General features: G+C 38.1%; 1 long non-coding RNA gene across 2 annotated transcripts; it reads right to left on the bottom strand.

Moving 5' to 3' along the window:
- Positions 1-488: 488 nt before the first annotated feature.
- On the bottom strand, positions 489-21,542 carry LOC106781994 (uncharacterized). Of its 2 annotated transcripts, none has more exons than XR_001378820.3 (5): positions 21,273-21,542; positions 7,649-7,750; positions 6,982-7,096; positions 3,304-3,576; positions 489-928 (listed from the first exon to the last, which is right to left on the bottom strand). It is a non-coding gene; the product is annotated as an uncharacterized lncRNA (long non-coding RNA). The 2 variants fall into 2 exon arrangements; XR_002801705.2 differs by having other exon boundaries at positions 489-919; positions 21,273-21,534.
- Between the last annotated feature and the right edge of the window lie 212 nt (positions 21,543-21,754).

Here is a 21,754-nt window from a genome sequence, read left to right as displayed (position 1 = left end):
AGAACCTGGGTAAATCCACGTCTGCTGTGGCATTCATGGCTTATCCCAATTAGAACTCTTCCGTCTTTTTCTGACTTATCTCCCCCTACCCCTCCTCCTGTCCCCGAGCTTCAGCCACCACTCAGTACTGCTCTTCATGGGATATTCTGTGCAAGTTGTCTATTTATCTACATCCTTGTTCCCACTATTGCCTCTGACAGCAGTACTCAGCTATTCATAACACTTCACACAGGCTTGAGAAGTTTGCTGACCTGGCTCAAACCCTGACTCCACCAGTTATAGACTGTGTGTTATTAGGTAACGTATTTAACTTCTGTAGGTATCACTTTCCTCAGCCGTAACGGTTACTTTAATATTAACCTCATAGTTTATTTTGGGGAGATAGAATTAAATTAATGCATGCTAAGTGCCTAATAACAACAATAATAATAATACCTAATCCTGTGGCATAGGTTGGGATCTCTGCGAAAGAGACTTTGAAGTGGAGATTTGTATGCAGGAAGTTTATTGGGGAAGTGTGGGTGGAATCAATACCTTCGGGATTGAAGGAGGTAGGACTCGGGGGAGAGAAAAGTTCAGCTGTGATGCAGTTACAACAAAGATCTCAGTTCTTTTTGTGAAGAGCTTTGGAGCTGAGACGACCTTTAGAGTTGTCCCAAATTGTGGCAAGGAGGTTGGTCCTTTACATCCAGCATCAACAAGTCATTGGGTGAGGGCTGGTCCTGAGAAGGAAATACGGTCTTGGGTAAGGTGGCTGATTCATCTGAGGGCAATTTCCAGTAGCTGAAGGACTAAATGATTAGTACTGAAGTGGGAAAATACGCATAGCCCATCACAGAATCCCTAGGGACCACTGTTGGCATTGCTTGGATCCACTTTCTGGGAGAAACTCCTTCAGGATCCTGTTGGGTATGTTTTCCTGGAGAAACTTAAAAAAAAGAACATTAGCAGGATGAACCACAGCTGCTACTGCTATAACTAGGATTGAAGCTGCAACTGATATTCATAATCTCCCACCTCTATCACCTATTTTAAATTCTCCTGGTTAGTACATATGCTGGTGTATGTGACTTCACCTGTGGGGATGACCCAGACTCTTATCTCTTAGAGGTCTGATTTCATGGTCACCATGACTTCCTCAATCCGGGCCGCTTCACTTCTCCATTTACCAACAAAAATGGCAAGGAAGTGTCAAGAGACACCCGGGTGGATCACATGAGCACCAAACATATTCTTCCCTGTTGTGTGATGGCAACTCTCCCTCCTTCTGACCATCAGGCTTGATTATCCCTGCTAGCACAGTCACCTCTTTCCTTGCTGCTGGTCTCTTGACATGAAAAGTCCAAAGCGACTAGGCAGCATCTACAACTTAAAGTTTAGTATAATATTCTCTAGTCAAAGCACTTCCCTTCAAGAATCAGGGCCTCTAAACCTGCAGATATGGAAAGCACACATTCCCCAGGTCACTAGGAGTCATGGTGGGACACTCCTATTCTTGGACTCAGGTATTCTACATATTGAAGACAGAGCACCATGTAATGATCATTGATTTAGGTTATATACTGCATCATGGAGGATGGTGCCCTATCTTCATATTGTATCATCTCCAAGCTGGTCCCTTAACTACACTCTTCCATCATTCTATCAAGCCAACTGGGTGGTGCAGTATGTGATACTGCCAATGAATCCCATGGTCATGTGCCCAGTGCCATACTTCTGTTCGCTGTAGAATATCCCTTAGTCCAATATGACGTTGTGTAGGATCCCATGTTAGTGATGAAACACAGTACCCCTCAGCTAATGGTGCTGGTTGAGGCCATCAGGCAAAAAAGGCAAATCCATACTTAGAATATATGTTGATTCTTCTCAAGATTATTTGCTGCCCCTTTCAAGGTAGAAGGGGTCCAATATCATTAACTTTCCACCAAAATTTTTCTCCTTGAAATATGGTACCATATAGAAAACTTGATGTTGGTCTCCACTGAGGACAGTTTGGACATTTGGCAGTGGCAGTAGCTAGATTAGGTACAGTGAGGGAGAGCTCATGTTTTTGGTCTCATGCAGAATCTCTATTCCTCTTATCAGGCTATTCCATTCACACATATATTGTTCATGCATTTAAGAACTGAAGCTGCCAATGACAAGAAGGGTGATGTTAACTGACTGAGTCATTCTTTCTACTTTGTTGTTTCGGGCCTTTTCTCTGGCAGATGTTGTCTTGTGAGTGACATTATGTGATACTTTCATATTTCACCGCCACTCACATTAAGCCATCCATATTTCTTTTTCCTAAACCTTCCTGTCCCTGACCTGCCAATCTTTCTCTGTCAGGTTCCAGAATAACCAATCAAATCGGTTACAAGACTGTATACATTTCAACTTGGACCACTAATTTTTCCATACAAAGTAGGTGATCCAGTGACCATGATGATCAGGTTTATTACCTAAAGATCTTCTCGTTAAGAGAATATTCCACCACCACTCTCTCAGTACTACCCATTAGTGAGGTGGTAAAGAAATTGTAATTTACTTCTGGCCTGCACAGTTTGAGCTAATCCATCCATGAACCTACTTCAGTACTTTCCTTCCTCCCTCATCAAGCTGTAAGGGACCTGTCTCCTCTCACCATATGACCATAGATAGGTGTGAGCTGAGGAAGAAATGCTTATACAATAGTGTTGGACGCCATGGGGGTCTGAGCCACCTGCCTATGAGTTTTCTTATGCCTTCTTGCCATGCTCATCACAACCCTGGATGTGCCACTTTCATCTAATGATGGATTGCTGTTGGACCTACCCAATCTTACGACTTTGTGAGTCTAGAAGATTCCAGTTTGTCATGGGTAGCTCTGGCCACATGGCCACCTGATATACCATGTCCAGGTATCTCCAATGGCCTAGTAGCAAGCCAGGAGCTAGTATCCAAGAGCCACGTAATTCTCATTTGCAAATGTCATGGTTTTGCTTCAGAACCTTAAGGATCCATGTTGTAACAGTCCCATCGGGGCTTACCATAAAATCCATACAGCATCTCTGTCCTCCAGATACCTCTCATACGATAGGGTCTGCCGTATCATGTGGCCAAATGACCAGGTCCACTTGCATCATAATCTGTATCTTCTATGGAACCATTTCCTGCTCTGAATTTACTCAAAGCTGTTAACCTTTTGTGTATTCAATATTTGAATCAGAGCAGTATCCCTAAATGTAGAATATGCTATCTCCATAACCCAAAAAGGCCTACTATGCATTTTTCTTTCTTCTTAGTGGTGACAGGGGTGAGATGCAATAATTTGCTCCTTACATTAGATGGGAAGTTCTGACATGTCGTGGATCACTGCATCTCAAAAATCTTCACTGATATGGCAGATCCCCAAGTCTTCTTTGGGTTTCTCTCCAACCCCTGGAATGCACGTGTCTCACCAAGATCTCCAACGTACTTGCTACTTCTTGATCATTCTTTCTAATTAATATGACATCATCAATATATTGGACCAATATGATTTTCTGCGGAATATCCATACGGTCCAGGTCCTTTGGACCATCCTCTGATGGGAATAGATGAGTTGACATGGCCCTGAGGACAAGATTATACACACATGTCATTGTCGGTCTCAAGTGGATGTGAACTGTTCCTGATCTTCCTTTCTGATAAGATTAGAAAAGAATGCATTTATGAGATCAATGGCCATATTCAATGTACCTGAGATTTTATTAATCTGTTCTAGCAAAGATACCATATCTGGCACAGCAGATGCAAGTGGGCTACTACTTGGTTGAGTTTTTAATAGCACATTGTCATCCTCCAGGATCCCAGCTTTGCCCAGTTTCCAGACCTGAGCCTACACCATTCACTTGGAGAAGGTGAAAAATAAACATGTCAATGCCTATTAGATGTACTCTCAGCTGCCTCACCAACATTGGTAGTCACTCTAATAATTTTTCCCACCTTGCCTCTGCTATTATTTTGGCTCCTATCATCCCTCCTGTTATCAGGAAGCACAGTCCTATAGAAGAATCTCCTAGTGTCAGCTTGACCTATAGAGGACAGCCACTACTGAGCTGGCTCCCCTCTGACCTGCACACTCCTTCTTATCTTGGAAAACAATGTCCTCTGCCCTTCCCACAGAATTGTCATCTAGTGGGCTTTCTAGCCTGTTGAAATATATGCCCATTTCTCCCAGCCTTTTTTATTTCTTCTTCCTCATCTGCCATGATAGCCTGGCAAATGTACCTCACTTATCATAGGCCCACACTATCGACAAACTTCCAAGAGCCACCTTAGCAGCATATTAGCTCTATCTCCCAAGATCATTTGCCAGGGTGTTAAATCCTGTGTAATGGCAGAATGTTCCCATGTTAATAAACTCTTCCTTATTCAACTTTATATTCCACCCTCCTTAATCCAACATCCTCAGGATCTAGTCTTGTACTTATTCTCCTGCCACCTTTGGGCACATCTAAGTTAGGTCTTGCCATGTCTTTGAAATATAGGCTCTTTCCTTCCTTAGTTGACCCTAGCCTTTCCCTGGCTAGGTTATTTTAAGGCTCAAGTCCAGTTATTGGCTTAGAAGACATTACAGGAGGTGGATCCTGAGGGGGAATGTGTTGCCCTACAAGGCAGAAACCTTTGCATTATTTTCAGACAGGAGAGAAGTGTTAGCCTTGAACTGAGAGGGTGAGCCACTTACACACATCCAGAGGGTTCAGGAGAATCTGGGGATCCAAGATGTTTTAATTCATCAACCCTGATATCCTCATTCCAAGTCTTAGCATCCCACTGCTTCCCACCAAAGGTCCTGACCTGGGCATTGCAGACTTGCCATATTTGAAAATTGAATCTCTTTTGGAGCTTTATTACTCTTACAATTAAGCTCTGGGTTTGATCCTCACCTTTTCTGCCTTCTGGCTGCAGGAGCTGAGAATCTCATTTTCAGATTGGGAGACCCAATCTGAAATCAAAGAGATTCATTGACTTTCACACTAGTCTCTAAGTGGTGAATAATCCTGGCCAGCCTTTTATTTTCTTTGTCCAATGCATCTATTGCTCATATCAGTAGCTATACAACTTAATAATTCTTATAATTATTGTTTCCTCAGTACTTCTCAAACATCTGATATATTGAATCTTTTAATATATTCTCTCCCATCAATATCTGTATTAGTTATCTGTTAACGCATAACAAGTCACTCTCCACATTTAGTGGCTTAAAACAGCAATAAACATTTATTATGTCCCATAGTTTCTTTGAATCTAGAATTCTGGAATTGATTGGTTGAGTGGTCTCTGGCTCAGGGTTTGTCATGAAGTTCAGTTGCATGTCAGCTAAATCTTTGCTTATGTACAGATTTGACTGGAGCAACAACAGTCACTTCTACATGGCTGGCAAATTATTGCTAGCTGTTGGGTTTAAGTCGCAGGGTCTCTCTACAGAGCTGTTTGAGTGTCCTCATGACATGGCAGCTGGCTTCCTCCAGAGAGGGCAATCTGAGATACCAAGGTATAACCTTCAACACATTACTAACCTACCCTCAGAAGTCACACACCATCATTTTGGTGGTATTCCATTAGGCACATGGATCACCCTGATTCAGTGCAAGAGGGAACTGCACAAGAGCATGAATATCAGAAGGCAAGGATCACTGGAGACCATCTCACAGGCTGCTTATCACAACATTCCATCCAAATGCACTACCAGTGAATGTTCTAACAACTGCACCACTTCTGAAAATCAGGGATCATTGGTGCTCTCCTTACATCCTTGATGGGGTCTTCATTGCCAATTGGTCAGCAGTGATCTAACACCAAATTTTATTTCTGAGCCTAGATAAATAGATAGTCCATAGTGTCCTCACGATCTGGCCCCAGCTACCTCTCCATACTTGTCCCTGAACATGCTTCTCCTGACTCATTCCTCTCTAGCATAAGAGTCACCTTAACAGACAAGCCACACCTGCCCACCTCATCCTAAATGCCACCTCCCAGCACTTTCTATCTCCTTACACTGGATCATGACAAGACATTGTAGTGGCTTGACAAAGAGTAAAAGAAGGTTAGGAAAAGTAGTCAAATTCTGGAGAGAGAGAGAAAGAAAGAGATGCTAGACATCTATCTATCTATCTATCCATCTATCTATCCATCTCTCTATCTACATATTTTCTTTCATAGCACATCCTCATCTTACATTGGATTAGACATGTATTTATTTATTTGCTATATGTTTGTCTTCCACACTAGATTGGACTTTATGTAAGGTCAGGCTTTGTTTTATTCCATTCTTTATCCTCAGTGCCTAAAACTGGGCCTAATATACAGTGGGCACCCAATACATATTTGTCAAATGAATGAATGAATGACAACTTCTTAGTATTATCAGATATTGCTTTGACGGCTTCTGTTAGGCATATTTGTGGGTTCTGATTGAACCAATGCAAGAAGCCATAGCACTCTATTATGTTCAGAATTGTCTTCTCTGGGTTAAATTTGGCTTGAATTTTAACATAAAAGGTAACATTCTGTTTTGTAAGTGGCCTGATTTCCTTTCACATTGACATCCATTTTGGAGCACCTATTGTGTTGTGAACTTTGCTCTTGCAGAGTCTATTGTTTGACTGGAACCAGGATAGAATCCCTTGAAATTAAAACAAAAGAGATTAAAAAGGATATCATATCACCCCATTTTCCATGGTTTCTTTTCAATTCTTGGCTTCTAGATTCTCACATATTCTCATGACTAATCTGATCCAAGGACTGTTAGGCACCTTGCTCTCCCTGTGATCTCTCTGCTACCTTGTCACCAGCCTTGTCATTGTCCCTTGGTTTAAATCCTGGTTGCTACAGGTTGAAGAGGGGCAAGATCACCAAAATTAACTTATTCCTTGTAAACTTCTTTGGTAGAATTATTTAGTATGCGATGCATGAAAATCTTAGCCTTCTGTTGCTTTGAAATGTTTAAGTTATCCAAGTTCAAATAATATTTACCTATTTAGGCATAAATCTCTGTAATGGCAAGTCTACAGTAGATTACATCTACTCGTGCTTCAGCATTTATCAGAAGTTTTATCCTTGCGTCTCTATGCAGCATCTAGGAGATTCCCTAAGAGATTAATGGATAAGAGAAAAAAACTTTTATTTTATAGATCAATTCAGAAATATTTAAGTTTTACGAAATCTGGCTAAGTCTGGGTGAACACTTCAGTCTTTTTTTTTTCTATTTTTATAGATTTGATTAGCCATGCTATATTGCTAGAATATAGACTCCATGAGAGTGAGGACTCTTCTCTGTTATTTTCACACTATAACTAAAATATCTAGAATAGTTCCTGGCACATATTAGGTGCTTGATATATAAATTTCTTGAAAGAATTAAAATCTGTTATTTTTCCTGCTTGTGTGAGATGTCTTTATAGTAATATTTAGTTACACCAAACATAAACCAAATAAAATTTTTATTGCTTTTCTTTTTAGTGGAGAAATAATCTAACACTTTTAAAATATACTCTTGGTTTTAGAGGTTTTCACAAAGTGTCTTGTTTTCCCTAGTCATGTTTACAGGTTTTAAGAAGTGAGAAGTTTTCATCGTCTCTGAAAATGTAAGAAAATTAGAGTTTCACATCTTCAGAATGCCTGGTGTTAGATTTAGACTTACCGTTAATTCATTCCCTCCACAAACATTTGTTGAGTCATATTTTATGTCAAGCACTGTCCTTGCCTTGAAGTCATTAGCAGGTGTCCTCATTGATCGTATCCTCTGATGGGAGAGACAGACATTGAATTAGTGAATTCAACTGTGTTGAATGTTGCAAAAGAGTAATAACAATGTGCCATGGGAGCCAGCATTCAACAGGGGTGATCTCCCTGAAGACGTAATACTTAATTTGAAATGTGAAGGCTGAGTTGACGTTATCTAGCCTAAGGGTGGTAGAACGAAGTGTCCTGTTACAGGAAGCAGCAAGTTCAAAGGTCTTGAGGAGATGGAAAACGTGATATAATTCCATTTTTGAAAGTAAACTGTATAGCTGGAGTTCTGAGAGAAAGGAGCAAGGTGGTATATCACGTGTGCAGAGAGACTGGCAAGATCCAGACCGTGTGGATTCTTGAAGGATATTTGATTTTGAACTTAGAGTCTGACATCTTGTTTTAAACAAGTGACAGCATGGTCAGAACTGGTTGGAAAAGTCGCTCTAGCTGCGGTGTGGAAAATGGGGTTAGAATGACCTTGGAAGACAACTTAGGAGACATTTGAAATATTTCAGATGAGAGATAATGGTGAGTGGGGTTAGGGTGGCATTTGTAGTCTAATGGAGAAGCCTGACTGCACTGCCTGCACTTGAGTTCTGTGAGTGTCTCCTTATTGTTTTCTCTTTCAAAAATCTACTTTTTAACAAATGTATTAGAGTGGGATTTTGGTCAGTGCAACAATTTGATGCCTGTCTCAGATACTCTTATGAAGAAGAAGATTCTCATTTTTAACAGGTCCAGTGGATAAAGTTTCCTTCTATACATTGAGCTGCATCTTTCTTCCTGAAACTCGTGTGATCCTTGGGAACAATGCTGACCAAGCCTAATTCCTCTATGATATCACTGTCCATCGAAGACCATGGGGGTGCCCCCTCTCCAAGTCTTGCCTTCTCCACACAAAACATCCATAGTTACCTTAATTGTTCCTAACATGATTTGATTTTTAGACTTCTCCCCTATTCTGTCATGCTTATCTGAGTACCTTATGATTTGTTAATCCCTTTAGAATAAGAAGGCCAGAATTAAATGAAACACTTCATATACAATTTGACAAGCTCAGAGTAGCATAAGGTTATCACAATCCATTGTAACTTTGCAGTTAACTAAATATCTTTTCAGAAAATTTCTGTACTTGAACTTTTTTTTTTTTAGCACAAATAAGCTTTTAGAAAAAAAGTACTATGAAAAAATTCTTTTGGATTAAGACACTGTCAACTGGTAAAATGAAAATACTCCTACAGGGCAGATAATGAGTCGCCAGCTACTCAAACCTTAGCTTATAGTCTTTGCAATGGGTCAGCTGATATCTTCCTATCAAAATGAAATGTAAAACACACACTTTGAGAGAGGAAAGAGGATTCCTGATCCAGGACCCCATGGAAGCTGGCTGGGGACTAAGCTTCTAAGATAATGCAAACTGGGTGAATTGAGTGGATTTGGAAAAGGGATAACAGGAGTAAGGACAGTAACAGTAAATGAGAAGTGGAAAGATGTAAAAAAGCGATTCAGCTGTAGGTAACAGTTCTCTGCTGACAAGGCACTTTCCAGGGCCACTTTGAGACAGCTGCCTTTGTAAGATTAGTCCAGGGAGAGGAGCATAGAGGGCCTGCCATTTCTGTACTTCTGGTCATGGATAGACGCCCAAGACCAGTGAGGATGATAAAAACGTAGCAAAAATCTTTAAAATACTAGTGTTCGGGTGTAGAGCTGTTGGTCTTTGCAGCCAGGCCTCATGAACTGGTATACCACCCTCAATGCATCAGATTAAATGATTCTTTAACATCTGATCCCCACAGCTCCTTATAGAGGAGAGTCAAGGACTGATTAAATTTCATTTTCTTTTTGTGTGTGTGAGAAACTGAGAAGCAAATGTGAGAAGGCTTTTTCCATAGTTATAGATGACTTCAAGGGCAGAGCCAGGAATAGACACCCTTTTTCATACATAGTTCAATTTCCAGCCATGCTGAGCCCTGCCAGTTGCAAACTGATCCGGTGTGTGTTGGCAATCTGTCCTCGCGCAGAAAGTGATCGCGCGCCACATTTTCTGCACAGAGGCATTAGCGTCGGCATCTGGCAAAGGTTGCCTCTGCCAGTGGAACGGCTGCCTGACTGTGGCTGAAGCTAAAGAAGACATCGGGTTTCTCACTGTCTTTCTGGGTCAGATTTGCTTAGGGGAGAAATGCTTTGTCAAAAGAAGAAATGAAAGTAGGACTTCCTTCTCAGGTCTGTCTTGGAGACACTCTCTGGAGCTGCAGGTTTCATGTAGCTTTCATAAGATTACAATGCTTAATCTCAGTAGGGTTATCAGTTCTGTCATGTATTATAAACCCTCCAATCAAGGCAGTGGGAAACAGTGTTTCTATTTAATACCCGGAGAAATGGTGGAAGTCAGCGATTGATACCAACACAATGATGGGAAAAAGTGTCCAGAGGTGCTACTCACATAATCTCATTTTACAACATCTTGAAAATTCAATAGAAAGGACTCCACTAACAATACCATTACACACTACTGATTATTGTTCTCAAATGTTCCTAAAGCCCTAAAAGCATAACTCAACAATAAAAATGCTCTATAAATACATCCCAACAATGTACGTAACCGTATTTTTTCCTTTCAAAACAAAAGCACACAGTGTTAGTCAGAAGTTGTATAATTTTACTTAAGTAAAATTGGCTAAACGTGCATTATAATTTTTTAAACATTATGTAAATATAAATAAATGAAGTGTTCCTTGACATTGAAAAGTATTTCCAAATAATTTAGAAAAGGTGGAGAATATCAAACCTTGGATTAACTACCTATTTAATATGTGATCTTTAATGGGAGACGTATTTTGTTTATCACGAGCTCTATCTTGTCTGCAAAGACATTTGGGGAAAAAAGGAAAATTTCCTTACAAAAAGCACGTATAATTTTCAAATTTCCTGCTATAAATGTGTCAACGATTCTTGGTTTTATCTTTTGCCATTAAGACTTTTGGAATAAGCATATTTTTCAAATGAGTTAAAATTGTAGGAAGTTACTACTACATCCTGTCCAAAAAACAAACAAACAAACAGCTGAGAGCCATACATGCGAAGTCTGCTCCAGCTCTTGAAAAAAGATTTCAAACACGTTTATAAAAATATATTTTGTGCTTCCTGTTTGTGCTCACACCATGGAAAGACGGGGGAGTACATACCAGTCTACTTACTGAGAAAAACTACCAATATTATTTCCCCAAGATACTATATTATTTTATTCTGTAACGGAAAGAGCTAATGAATAATTTGGTACTTAACACTAAAATATCTAACGATGTTAATTTTTTAGCTTAAGTTGCAATTTAAATCATTTTTATACTATTGACAGCACTGAACTATAAAGTTAAGGACATTCCTAAAACAATATTCAAAACAATTTGGGAACTTCACATCCTTAAAAAAAATTCATATTTATATCAAAACTCATTTTCAAAGTGTCATAACGAATTCCTTAAAGTTTGTTGACAAAAAATTTAGTGCAAATTAAAATTTAATAGCAATTAAAAAACAAAATCTGCATGTTTATATATGTAGATTTAAATATGTAGATTTTATTTTTAAAAATCTCCTAAAATATTTTATATTATTACATATTATTAATTTCTGTCACTGAGGAATCTGGAGTTGTTATTAAAGTGCCTCTAGAATATCTTTTTCATAGCTGGACTATCAGGACAAGTTTCTAAAACTTGTTTTTAAGAATCTACAATGCTACTGTAACCTTACACTTTATTTAAATACTTTTGAAAATGACTATTTTAGGCTATATTCTTACATGGCAATTTTATGCATTCAGTGAGATTTGTTTACAGTTTTTATAAACAACATTTATTGGAGAATGCAAGAAGTATCAGAAGAGAAAGTTTTAACTCCCTCGAACATAGTAAAATGATCAAACGTTTGGAATAGAAGCAAATTGTAAAAATCTGTCTTAACTGAGACACTTTGCCCTAAGGAACCATGCCTTTGTGTTTGATGATTCTTCCATAAACTTGAGTTTATTTTTAAAAATTGATCCTTTTCATATAAGAAAGTTGATGGAGAAAGAATTTCACTTATGAGCTTTTCCACTAGACACTATAAAACTCCATCACAGCACCTAGCATTTTTGGCATCTGCAGTTGAACCCCACAGTTGAATGTTGCCAGATCTTATTTTGAAAAATGGTGTTGTGTCTATAGGATGCAAATCGTCTGGATGAAAATTCAAGTCAAATAGAAAAATTTCTTTGGTCCTAGATGCTCCACTTGAGTTGAGTGGTGAGAAGGCCAAAACTTCAATGGCACGTAAAGAGTTATGGGGAGAGAAGAGAAGGGAAAGGAGTAAAAAAAACAAAGAAAAGAGTGAAAAGAGAAAGCAAAGAAAAGTAGGTTTCATTTGGAAAGAAAGATTCCATTCCATGCTTCTTAGTGCCGTTGCGCCTAAATGGTGTTGATTTCCCTCCAAATAAAGGGATGGCTGATCGACAACGTAGACTCTACATGATCATCTTTGTGGGAAATGTGACATTTGATTAGTTTTTCATTTTTCTTTTGGATAGCAAACGATGTTTTAATGTCATTTTCTTTGCTGAAGAAATTGAGACTATCATTTATATCAACAAAGAACACTTTTCTAAACTAGATTTTTTTTTTTTCTTTTTGGAGGGAGATTAGTCCTGAGCTAACATCTGTTGCCAATCTTCCTCTTTTTGTTTGAGGAAGAGTGTCGCTGAGCTAAGATTGGTGCCCATCTTCCTCTACTTTATATGTAGGACGCCTGCCACGGCACGGCTTGATAAGTGGTGTGTAGGTCCATGCCTGGGATCCGAACTGGTGAACCCTGGGCCACCAAAGCAGAGGGCAAGAACTTAACTGCTGCACCACCGGGCTGGCGCCTAAACCAGATGTTTGGATATTTAAAAACAGATGCTAGAATAAAACTAACTTGTAAAATGTAGGTGGGGAAACTTTTTAGACAGCTGGATCATCCTTGACGGCTCTTAGTTAGATAAAAGGTGGAGACTTTTAAGTTTCTAGATTTAATTTTTATAATACAAAATTATTCTTTACTGTTTTCCATTATATTTATACAAACTGTACTTACCCAAACTCTCATTTTACATTGCTTTACATTCAAACGAATGAACTATGCAGTCACTTTACTGTACAATTAAATCAATGTGGAAAGTAAAGCAGTTACAGAGAACTCTGTTTACTTAAATAGGAGACTTTTGTGGAATTCAGTCTTGTGTGTGCTTTATCTTTCTTAGAACAATACTTCAAAACCTGTGTTGCAACCAGCGGCGCAGTGTTGCAACCAGCGGGCGCAGAGGAGAGTTACAAACTAAGGGATTCTAAATAATTCATGGATGTGCACGGAAATAATGTTTCAAAACTGAAGTCAGAAGCAGCTGTGGGGGGAAAATGTTTTTAAAAAAGAGTCACAGTCAACAACAGTCGTATTATTTCAGGTTAGCTCACACCATTGTGTGCATTTACAATGCAACATTTGTATACTTCCATTGGTTTGGGAAAGAAAATTTAGAACACTTAAAACACACAAACAGCAAATATAAAGAATCCTTTCTAGTCCTTGCAGACATTATGACTCAGTAGTAAGAAACACCCTTGTAGTCGCAGAATCTACTCTAAAACATGATTCAATATTTTTTAAAAGTAAATCCAAACCTTGAGTCAGGCCAGGGAGTCCCCTATTCACAAAATAAGTACGAAAATAAAACAAGTTATTGCTTCCTGTTTTTTCTCTTTGTTTATTTCACAAATGCCCCTTATCCTGTAGGTTTAGCATAAGGGTCATTGGAGATGCTTGACAGCAAATGCAAAATCACCCGTTATCCAGGTAGGTCATTCATAATTCTAAAACTGAATAATGATGTAGAAGCAAATTATTTATTTTTCATCATCTCTAGCTTAGAAGCGTGAATGTAGTAATGGGAAAAGGAAAGTAATTAAAACTGTTTGAGGATGAATATTCAAGTAAAACAGGATATTCTTCAAGATCTCATTTGGAAAAGAGACAACTGATAATTACACGAGTGGAACCATTCATCTCTAAATTATTTAAATTGGTTTTACTCCAGCCTTTTTTTCTTGGCAGCAACTGTTATTCTAACTCCCTGGACTGACATAAAGACAATACGTATAAATATATTCATCACTGGATTTAGTTATTAGATAAATCTAAATTACCCTAATATCTCAAAATAACGAATCAGTGAGCTAAAGGCTTCATGGAAATAACTCAGTAATGTCATAGATTAAATAATGCATTCTTAAAAGTAACTTTTATATTAACGTTTTAAGGTTATTTATACTACATATTTTCCTTGAGTGATGGTGATGTTGACCCTTTAATTAACTGGGAAAAAACACATTGTCGTCTTTAACATTCAGGAAAGAACTAGCTGCTTATCTTATGTGACTCAATGAAAGTTTCAAAACTTGTAAGTCAGTCTTTCTTCTTACCAGAGTATATGCTTGACCCTTTTTAAACCGTGAGCCTATAAACAGTATATTTTGAGGTTTTTCCAAAAAAGATATTGAAAAGACTAAAATAATTTAAATTGCAGAATGCTAAAATGAATTATAACATTTTAATGAGTAATTATTTCTAATCAAGGTTTAGACAAATTTCTTAATTCACATTGCTGGTTAATGCTCAAATATTGGTCTTGTTTTAACCTGGATCCATGTTTACTCATAAGAGTGCAAATAAGCAGCATTTGAGTCCTAACTTTAAATGTATGCCTAAAATTGCAATTTTCCTTTTTTTTTTCCTTTTAATTATCAAAGGTATTGTTTCCTGATTTTGCTTTTTATTAGGTCTGATGCCCCAAAAGCACCTCTATGCCCTTAATTCAAATCAAAGCCAAACGTTTCATCCCGCCTGTGATTTGCGTTAATCAGCTCTCCCATAAAGTTACAATTTAAAACAATGCTGACCCCCACCTGTGCAATTTGTAGCTCACGGACAAACCCATAATATATCACATAACTTGGCGGTAGAAACATGGTGAGTTGGGGAGATATGGATTTGATCCTGACTTCATCAAGCACTTCACGTTTTCATTTTGACTATTTTGTTATGGCCTTATTCTGCATTGATTGGCCTATTTAGATAATATGTGCATGACACAAATGAGCCACCTTTACTTCTCTCTCTCTTTTTTTTTTTTTTTTTTTTTTTACCACTTCCAGATTCTCTAACCTTTGTATTTTTCAGTCCTGGAAGTTTTCTCCCTTTGACAGTTTATTGAGAGAGTGTGACATGAATGAGATCTAGAGAAGCTGTTCTATACGTTTACTATCACATGAAAAAACTTCCTTCCATTTGCACGTAGGTGAGGAAGAGGAGGATTCATCTCCTTAGCCAGCTTTTGTCTCTCTGCAGCAGCAGCAGCCTGGTGAGCTCCACCCTGAGGTCTCAGGCAGGCTCTGAGAGAAACCATGCTGTGATCCAACTGGAGATGTCAACTCTTGGGCACAAAAGTGAAAAGTCTGCCATCCAGATATAGGTGCAAAGATCAGCAAATGACCAGCTAGGATTTGCCAAAAATCAGAAAATGATTTTCAGTTATTTATATGCTCATTTCAACTTTTCTCTGGCTTGATCTGAGAAAAATAAATATGTAAAAATAGACTGTATATAAAAATACGTGTGTAAATAGAAAAAAATGGATGTTGATTTTTCTTTTAGCATTTTTAAAAAATTGGTTGACACTTGGTGATGCCTTTAGCTAGAACTCAGCTCTTTGCAGTGAGTTGCGTTCGGGGGTTGCAGGTTTCTATAGACAGAAGAGCAGGGGCACGCCAAAAAATGGTTACTCAGTCAAACCTTTGGCTTTAAAAAGAATCATTTATTGGTCTAAAGCAAATGCTAAAGCATTTCAAGGAGACATCTACATGTACTAAAAACTAGTTACGATCGGGTACTTTATTCAGTGAGATTGAAGACTTTTTCAACTTTAATTTTCTTTCTGGTTAGGGTTCAAATGCGGGGAACTACAATTGTCTCCATCTCAGAAGTGGACTTACCTACTTTTTCCCCTAAGGTAAGGCCTAACAAATCATTCAAATATTGATTATATTTAATGGCTAGAAAGATTTTGTACTTCAGGTCTGATGGGTCTTAAACTGTTATATTTCTTTTTACTTGGAAGTGTAGCTAATAGTTACTATAGTTATTTTTTAAAAAATTTCTGTTTTCTAATTGTGTTCATGAAGCAAAGAGGAGAAATGTTCTTCTTTCCCATAAAGGAAGATGTAAATTTTGAAGTATGTTTTTATGAATTCTCTCACATGTAGATAGTCACTAGTTGTTATCAATAGCATATGTACAGATACAACAGCCCACAAATGTGTCTGATTATGGGGCCATCAATTTCACTCTTACCAAATAAAGTAGTTTGACTTTATTATTTACATGATTCTTAAAATATGCAGGCCACTGACCACACAAATAAACATGTGCTTTTGGATCAGTAGAAAGCCTGGTGTTTATGAACAGGGTTCTTTGTATTTTTAACAATATCTGGCACATTTCAGCAAAACTCTTTACTGAAACATGGAGCCGGGATAATTGTGTGTTTCGTGATCCATCCTGGGCAGGGGCCCCAACCTCTGCTCTTTAGGCAGAAAGGAGTATGAAAATCTGTGATTGCAGTTTGACGTTTTCTTTGCATGATTAGGTCAGTTGGTAAATCTCCACTTCGCAGTTCTTAGAAGCCCAGATTTCCTGTTACAAAGCAATGTGGTTCTGATTACAGCCTTACTGAAGTCCAGACGTAGTACCTGCATTCTGCTAGCAGTTCTACTTCTCATTTTCCATGTTAACATGAGCAACTTACTGACTGTACCTTCCTCTTCTTTGCCTTCAATGGTTGGGGAGGTTGAGAATCCAAGGGGTTGTAGAAGGGAGTGAAGGCAGAATAAGTAGTAGCCACGTTCCAAGTTCTGCTACAATGCTCTTAGGCTCTTAGGTTGGAGAACAGAATCGTAATGACTTGAACTCCGAGCGAAAGTTTTTCTAGTATAGAGCTGTGGCTCATCTGTTTTTTGCTTTAATTCTGTCTGTCACCGCCAAGTTCACTTGGTGAGACAATACGGTTATCTTTCAAAAGAATATTGCCAAAGACCTCTGGATGTACCCTAAAGGCCCCAATCCTACCCAATATCGCAAGATGAATCTAGTTCATGGCACCATTTTTGCTCACTTGACTTGACAGCTTCTTGTATAAGCTTCTTACATAAGCTTATATAAGCTTTTAAGATGACATATATAGCTTCCTAACTCACCTCTTTCCTTTCATTCTTGCTTTCCTACAATCCATTTCTCACACAGTAGCCTGAATTTTCTTTCAAAAATGAAGGTAAAGAAGATCGTTTCTCTTTCCTGCTAGAATCTTCCCATGACTTCTCCTTGCACTCTGATCAACATCCAGACTCCTTTCTGTGACATCAGAAAGGGCTGACATGATCTGGGTTGCGCCATTTCCCTGACCTCACTTCCTACCACTCGCCTTCTCTTTGCACACTATATTCTATGTACAATGGCTTTCTTCCTGGTTCTGCCTTGAGGCCTTTGAAAGGCTGTTCCCTCTTCTTGAAGAACTCTTTTCCTGCATCATAACCCTACTGACTCTCATTCATCCTTTGGGTCTCAGCCAACCCATCGTGTCACCCTTGCAGACAAATTTCCTGGGGCCGCCTTATCTGAAGAAATCTCTGAGACATTCCCCTTCGACTACTTTATTTTATTTCCTTCACAGCACTCACTACTGTCTAATATTATCTATTTGCCTCGTTGGCTTACTTGTTTATTTTTTGTCTTCCTATATGGGGATGTGTGCTTCCTTGGGAAAGGGACTTTATCGTATTCTTAGGGGGCTATTGCCTGGCCTGGCATAGCTACTCAATACATTTTTCATTGGATTGATGAATGAAAGACCACATCATTGACTTTATCTTAGCCCACTAGCCAGAAAAATCTCAGGACTGGTTCAGAGTCTTAATCTACTTCAGCTAACTCAAGACCCATTAATTTTCATTTCCTTGTTTCCACAGTGGGTTAATTCTTGCCAGAGCCCTAAATTCATTTAGTTTCTGTTAGTATCTAGAAAGAGAACCCAACACATTCTAGGTGCTTCATGAATGTTAGTAGAATACGAATCTAACATTTTATTTTAATTAAGTTGAGCAACCTCATATTTATATAATGTCATATTTGCCATATAACTTGTTAATTCTACTAAAAAAGTCAAGTTTCTAAACATAAAAAGAGAAAAATTTGTGATAACACTCCCTGTTTTAAAATCAGCAAGGTACATCCCCATGATTCCTGAAATGTGAAGGCTAAGCCAGCTGGGAATTAAAAATAATACTTTGAGTTTTTATAGGAACATCTTTCAAAGAAAGAGGTTTTACATCTTACTGTATCTACTCACATGGAATTTCTTTAAGGAAGTGTTCTTACATCCCCTTTTTCAGATGGAATTAATGTTTGGTGACTCACCCAAAGCCCGAGGAGGTGATGGTAAAGGAAGTCCCCAGTGTTTCTAATCCCCCGCTCCGCCCACAGCCCTTCCCTCCTCATCACCCACGTCTCTACCTTCCTGCCCATTTGCTGTTTGAATGTCTTTGTTCTGTTTGGTTCCCTTTGGATTTTTTTAAAGTTCAAACTGGTTTTCTTGTTTTCAGCATGTTATGTAAAAGCATGCACAAACAAAAGGCCTGGCAGTGGAAAGAGAGCGGCGTTCGGGGAGTAGGAAAGAAAGGAGATGGGAAGAGATTGTGGTAAGAATCAGGAGATCCTCAGTTCAAGAAAACTCTTTACCAAAGAGGGCAAAGGCCGGGGCATGGTGAAGCAATTCCCTTTCAAAGGTAGCCAGAAGGAAGGCTGGAAATGACTAGTGCATGTACTCATCATTTATGGCAATGCTCTCTTTATTGTGCAATTCGAACTTCAACGTCCTGCTTCGAAGCCATCCCGGGAGCCACACAGTCGAGCATACTTAAAGGCTCTGGCTATCAAACACGATTTGATTGGCTGCTAAAGACATATTTTCAGATGTGATGGATAAAACAGAGGCACTTGCTTCCTTTTCTGCTTTCACATCTCCATGACACAAATTTTTATTTTTCTAGGAAGGATAAAATAAATTTTTAAGGGGGGTGGAGTTGTAACCGATCAAAGAGGGTGGCAATAACGCCTGTTCTGATTTCACAAACAAGGAACCATAAAGTATAATAAGTGGGCAATTACCTCACGGTGATTCAGGCCGTTGGTGGTGAGCTGGGGAGGGGGCTCTGAACCGGGCTGCTGGGCTGCTTTGCCTCGCACCCACCAACACAGCCCCACTCTCAATTCCCACAAGGATAGGCAGGGAGAAAATTACAAAAACAGTGAAAAGTTGTTCTTCAAAGGCATCTCATGGCCTTTTTCTTTTCGTATCTGGAGGGGTTCAGTGGTAGGAGAAAAATGGGCCCCAAATGGCTGAGGAAATGCTATGAAGAAAAAAGTAAGCAATTGGGAAAAAAGAGCTTCTTCCATGTTAAAAAAAAAAAAAAAAAAAGCAGGATGCACGGCTGTGGGGCCTGTAGGGTGCGGGGGCCACCCTCCTAGTTCCACAATGTCATTCATGGCAACATTCTGAGCCCCTCTGAGCCTATTTGCCATCTGAAATTGAGGATAATATCTAGCTTGCAGTCCATTCTGAGTTTAACTCTCATATTAGATCCATAGAAAATAGTCAGTAGTTGATAATTTTAGAAATCATGGAGATAATTTGAACAGGGTTAAAAGTACGGAACTGCTAATAGCCTATAATAGGAAACATAGTATTCCTTTCCAAATCTGCAGAAATTGGAATGTTGTTACACAGGAGCTCTTCAGCTACCCAGAAGTTACATTCAGTAAAAGCCCTTTTTAAGCATATTTCATTATATTAATTACAGGTTAAATCTGGGTCTGAAAATTAACAAGAATTTGATCACGTAGAACATCTAGAAAAAATGAAATAGGTTGGACGTCAGATTGCTGGCTTGTTCACGGGTAAAAGGGGCGAGGAGGGTTTTTTCTCCAAGGCCATTTACATTATGAAGTAAATCAAGCATTTGAATTTTTTTGTTTTTAATTTTCACCTAGTTGTATTAGCAGCATATAGACACCATCTGCGTACACCCTGGCAGCTTATTAAGTATTTTTTTCATATTTTTAATAAAATGTAGATAACTATGGATCGTATATTATTCAGCCACGTTTTCATTGCAATTTGCTATGTGGAGACGAAACTTCAAACTTCTTACAAATTCACCAAACCAACTTTTAAGGTTTTCTAAGGATTTTTTCCAATATAGAAGTAGCTTCTTGTGTTTTTACTGATTTTATACATAACATGTTAATTGATTAAAAACATACAAACAAATGTAGATTCTACAGGTAGAATGTAGAATCTGTAGAAGAAATAAAAAAATCTTCTGTGAGCCCATTACCCAGAGGTAATTGTTATTTGGTGGATATCGTCTAGACATTTTTCTACTTAATCTTTCACAATTTCTTCCCAAGCGAAATCATACTATGAAGATTTCAATCTTATTTTAACTTAAGATAAACTAGGTGCTTTCAATGCCAATAAATATATATGTGGTATTTTTAATGATTTGCCTAATAATCCATTTGTATGGCTGTACCCTAATTTATTTAACCAACTTTCCTGTTGGGGAAATTTGTTTTTATTTTCCCAATTTTTTTACTATTAAAATCCATCCTTGTATTTGTCTAATTCTTTCCATAGGATTAACTCCTAACAGTGAAATTGCTAGGTCAAAGGAAATTCACATTTCTAAAGTTTTTGATATATATATTTCTGAACTGCCGTCATGAAAGTTTTTCCAACATATGCCCCAGTGTTTGTGAGTGGCTTTTCTCTCTTGTTAACACTGGATACTATAATTCTTTTACATCTGTGCTTATCTAGTAATATAAAAGTATATCATTTTAATGTGCATTTCTATGTTTATTGTTAAGTTGAACAATTTTTTCATATGTTTATTGACTATCTGAGATTCTACTTTTGTGAATTGCCTGTTCATGGCCTTTGTCGATTTTTCTATTGTTAATTATTATTATTATTCTGTTGTTAATGTTTTTCAGACTGATATCCTCACTGAATCTCATATCTTGGGGCTATTACTGCTCATTTGGCAAATTCTTGATTTTTAAATTCATTTTTAAAATTCATGGCATCCAAAATTCCAAGTGAAAAATGGTAAATTTTGTATGGGCAAAGAAGTGCAGGGGCACATAAAGATATAGGAGTGGACCTTAGGGAAAGATCCAGGGTGTTCCTAGATGTTATTTAAAATAGTAGCTAAATTACAGCATGAGTGAATAGGATTACACATAAAAATATATTTTCTAATAGTTAACATTTTAAGGTGTTGGCCATGTTCTAGAACAGGATGCTGAGATCTTCTTCTGAAGGACTTTGTAAACGCGTTACATACCTTACTGTCTGGCTTGCATAATCCGAAGGGATGGGCCGGATGACTGCTCAAGATGTCCCTTGTCCAAAGCAATTATTTCCTTCTATTTTCACACATGAGCTTGAGGTTCGTAAAAGCTCTAATTCAAGGTTCTTTTCAGTTAATTTACAAATGCTATCTCTATTGTCTTTCCTAAAGGGCTTTGAAATTCTAAACTGTATTTCTAAGCTTAAGATCGAGTAGAAGTAGGTCTTTCTTTCAATTCTTCCTAATAGTAAAAGACACATACATACAGTGTGACTATGAGTCATCTTCCTAAGCTTTAATTTCTTACTGCTCTCTTGTGGCCATTCAAATGAACTGTCCAGATGCCTTTCTTTTTTTTAAACAGATCCTATAATATTAATAGGAAAAAAGTTTTCAAGCAGAGTCGTCAAATTTTGTTTGTGGAGCAAATTTAGAGTCTCTGACCTTTGAACATCAAGGTCCCAAATAACTCTTGA

Source organism: Equus caballus, chromosome 19, assembly GCF_041296265.1.
Source record: "Equus caballus isolate H_3958 breed thoroughbred chromosome 19, TB-T2T, whole genome shotgun sequence".
NCBI lineage: Eukaryota > Metazoa > Chordata > Mammalia > Perissodactyla > Equidae > Equus > Equus caballus.
This window is presented reverse-complemented; position numbering and strand designations above follow the sequence as displayed.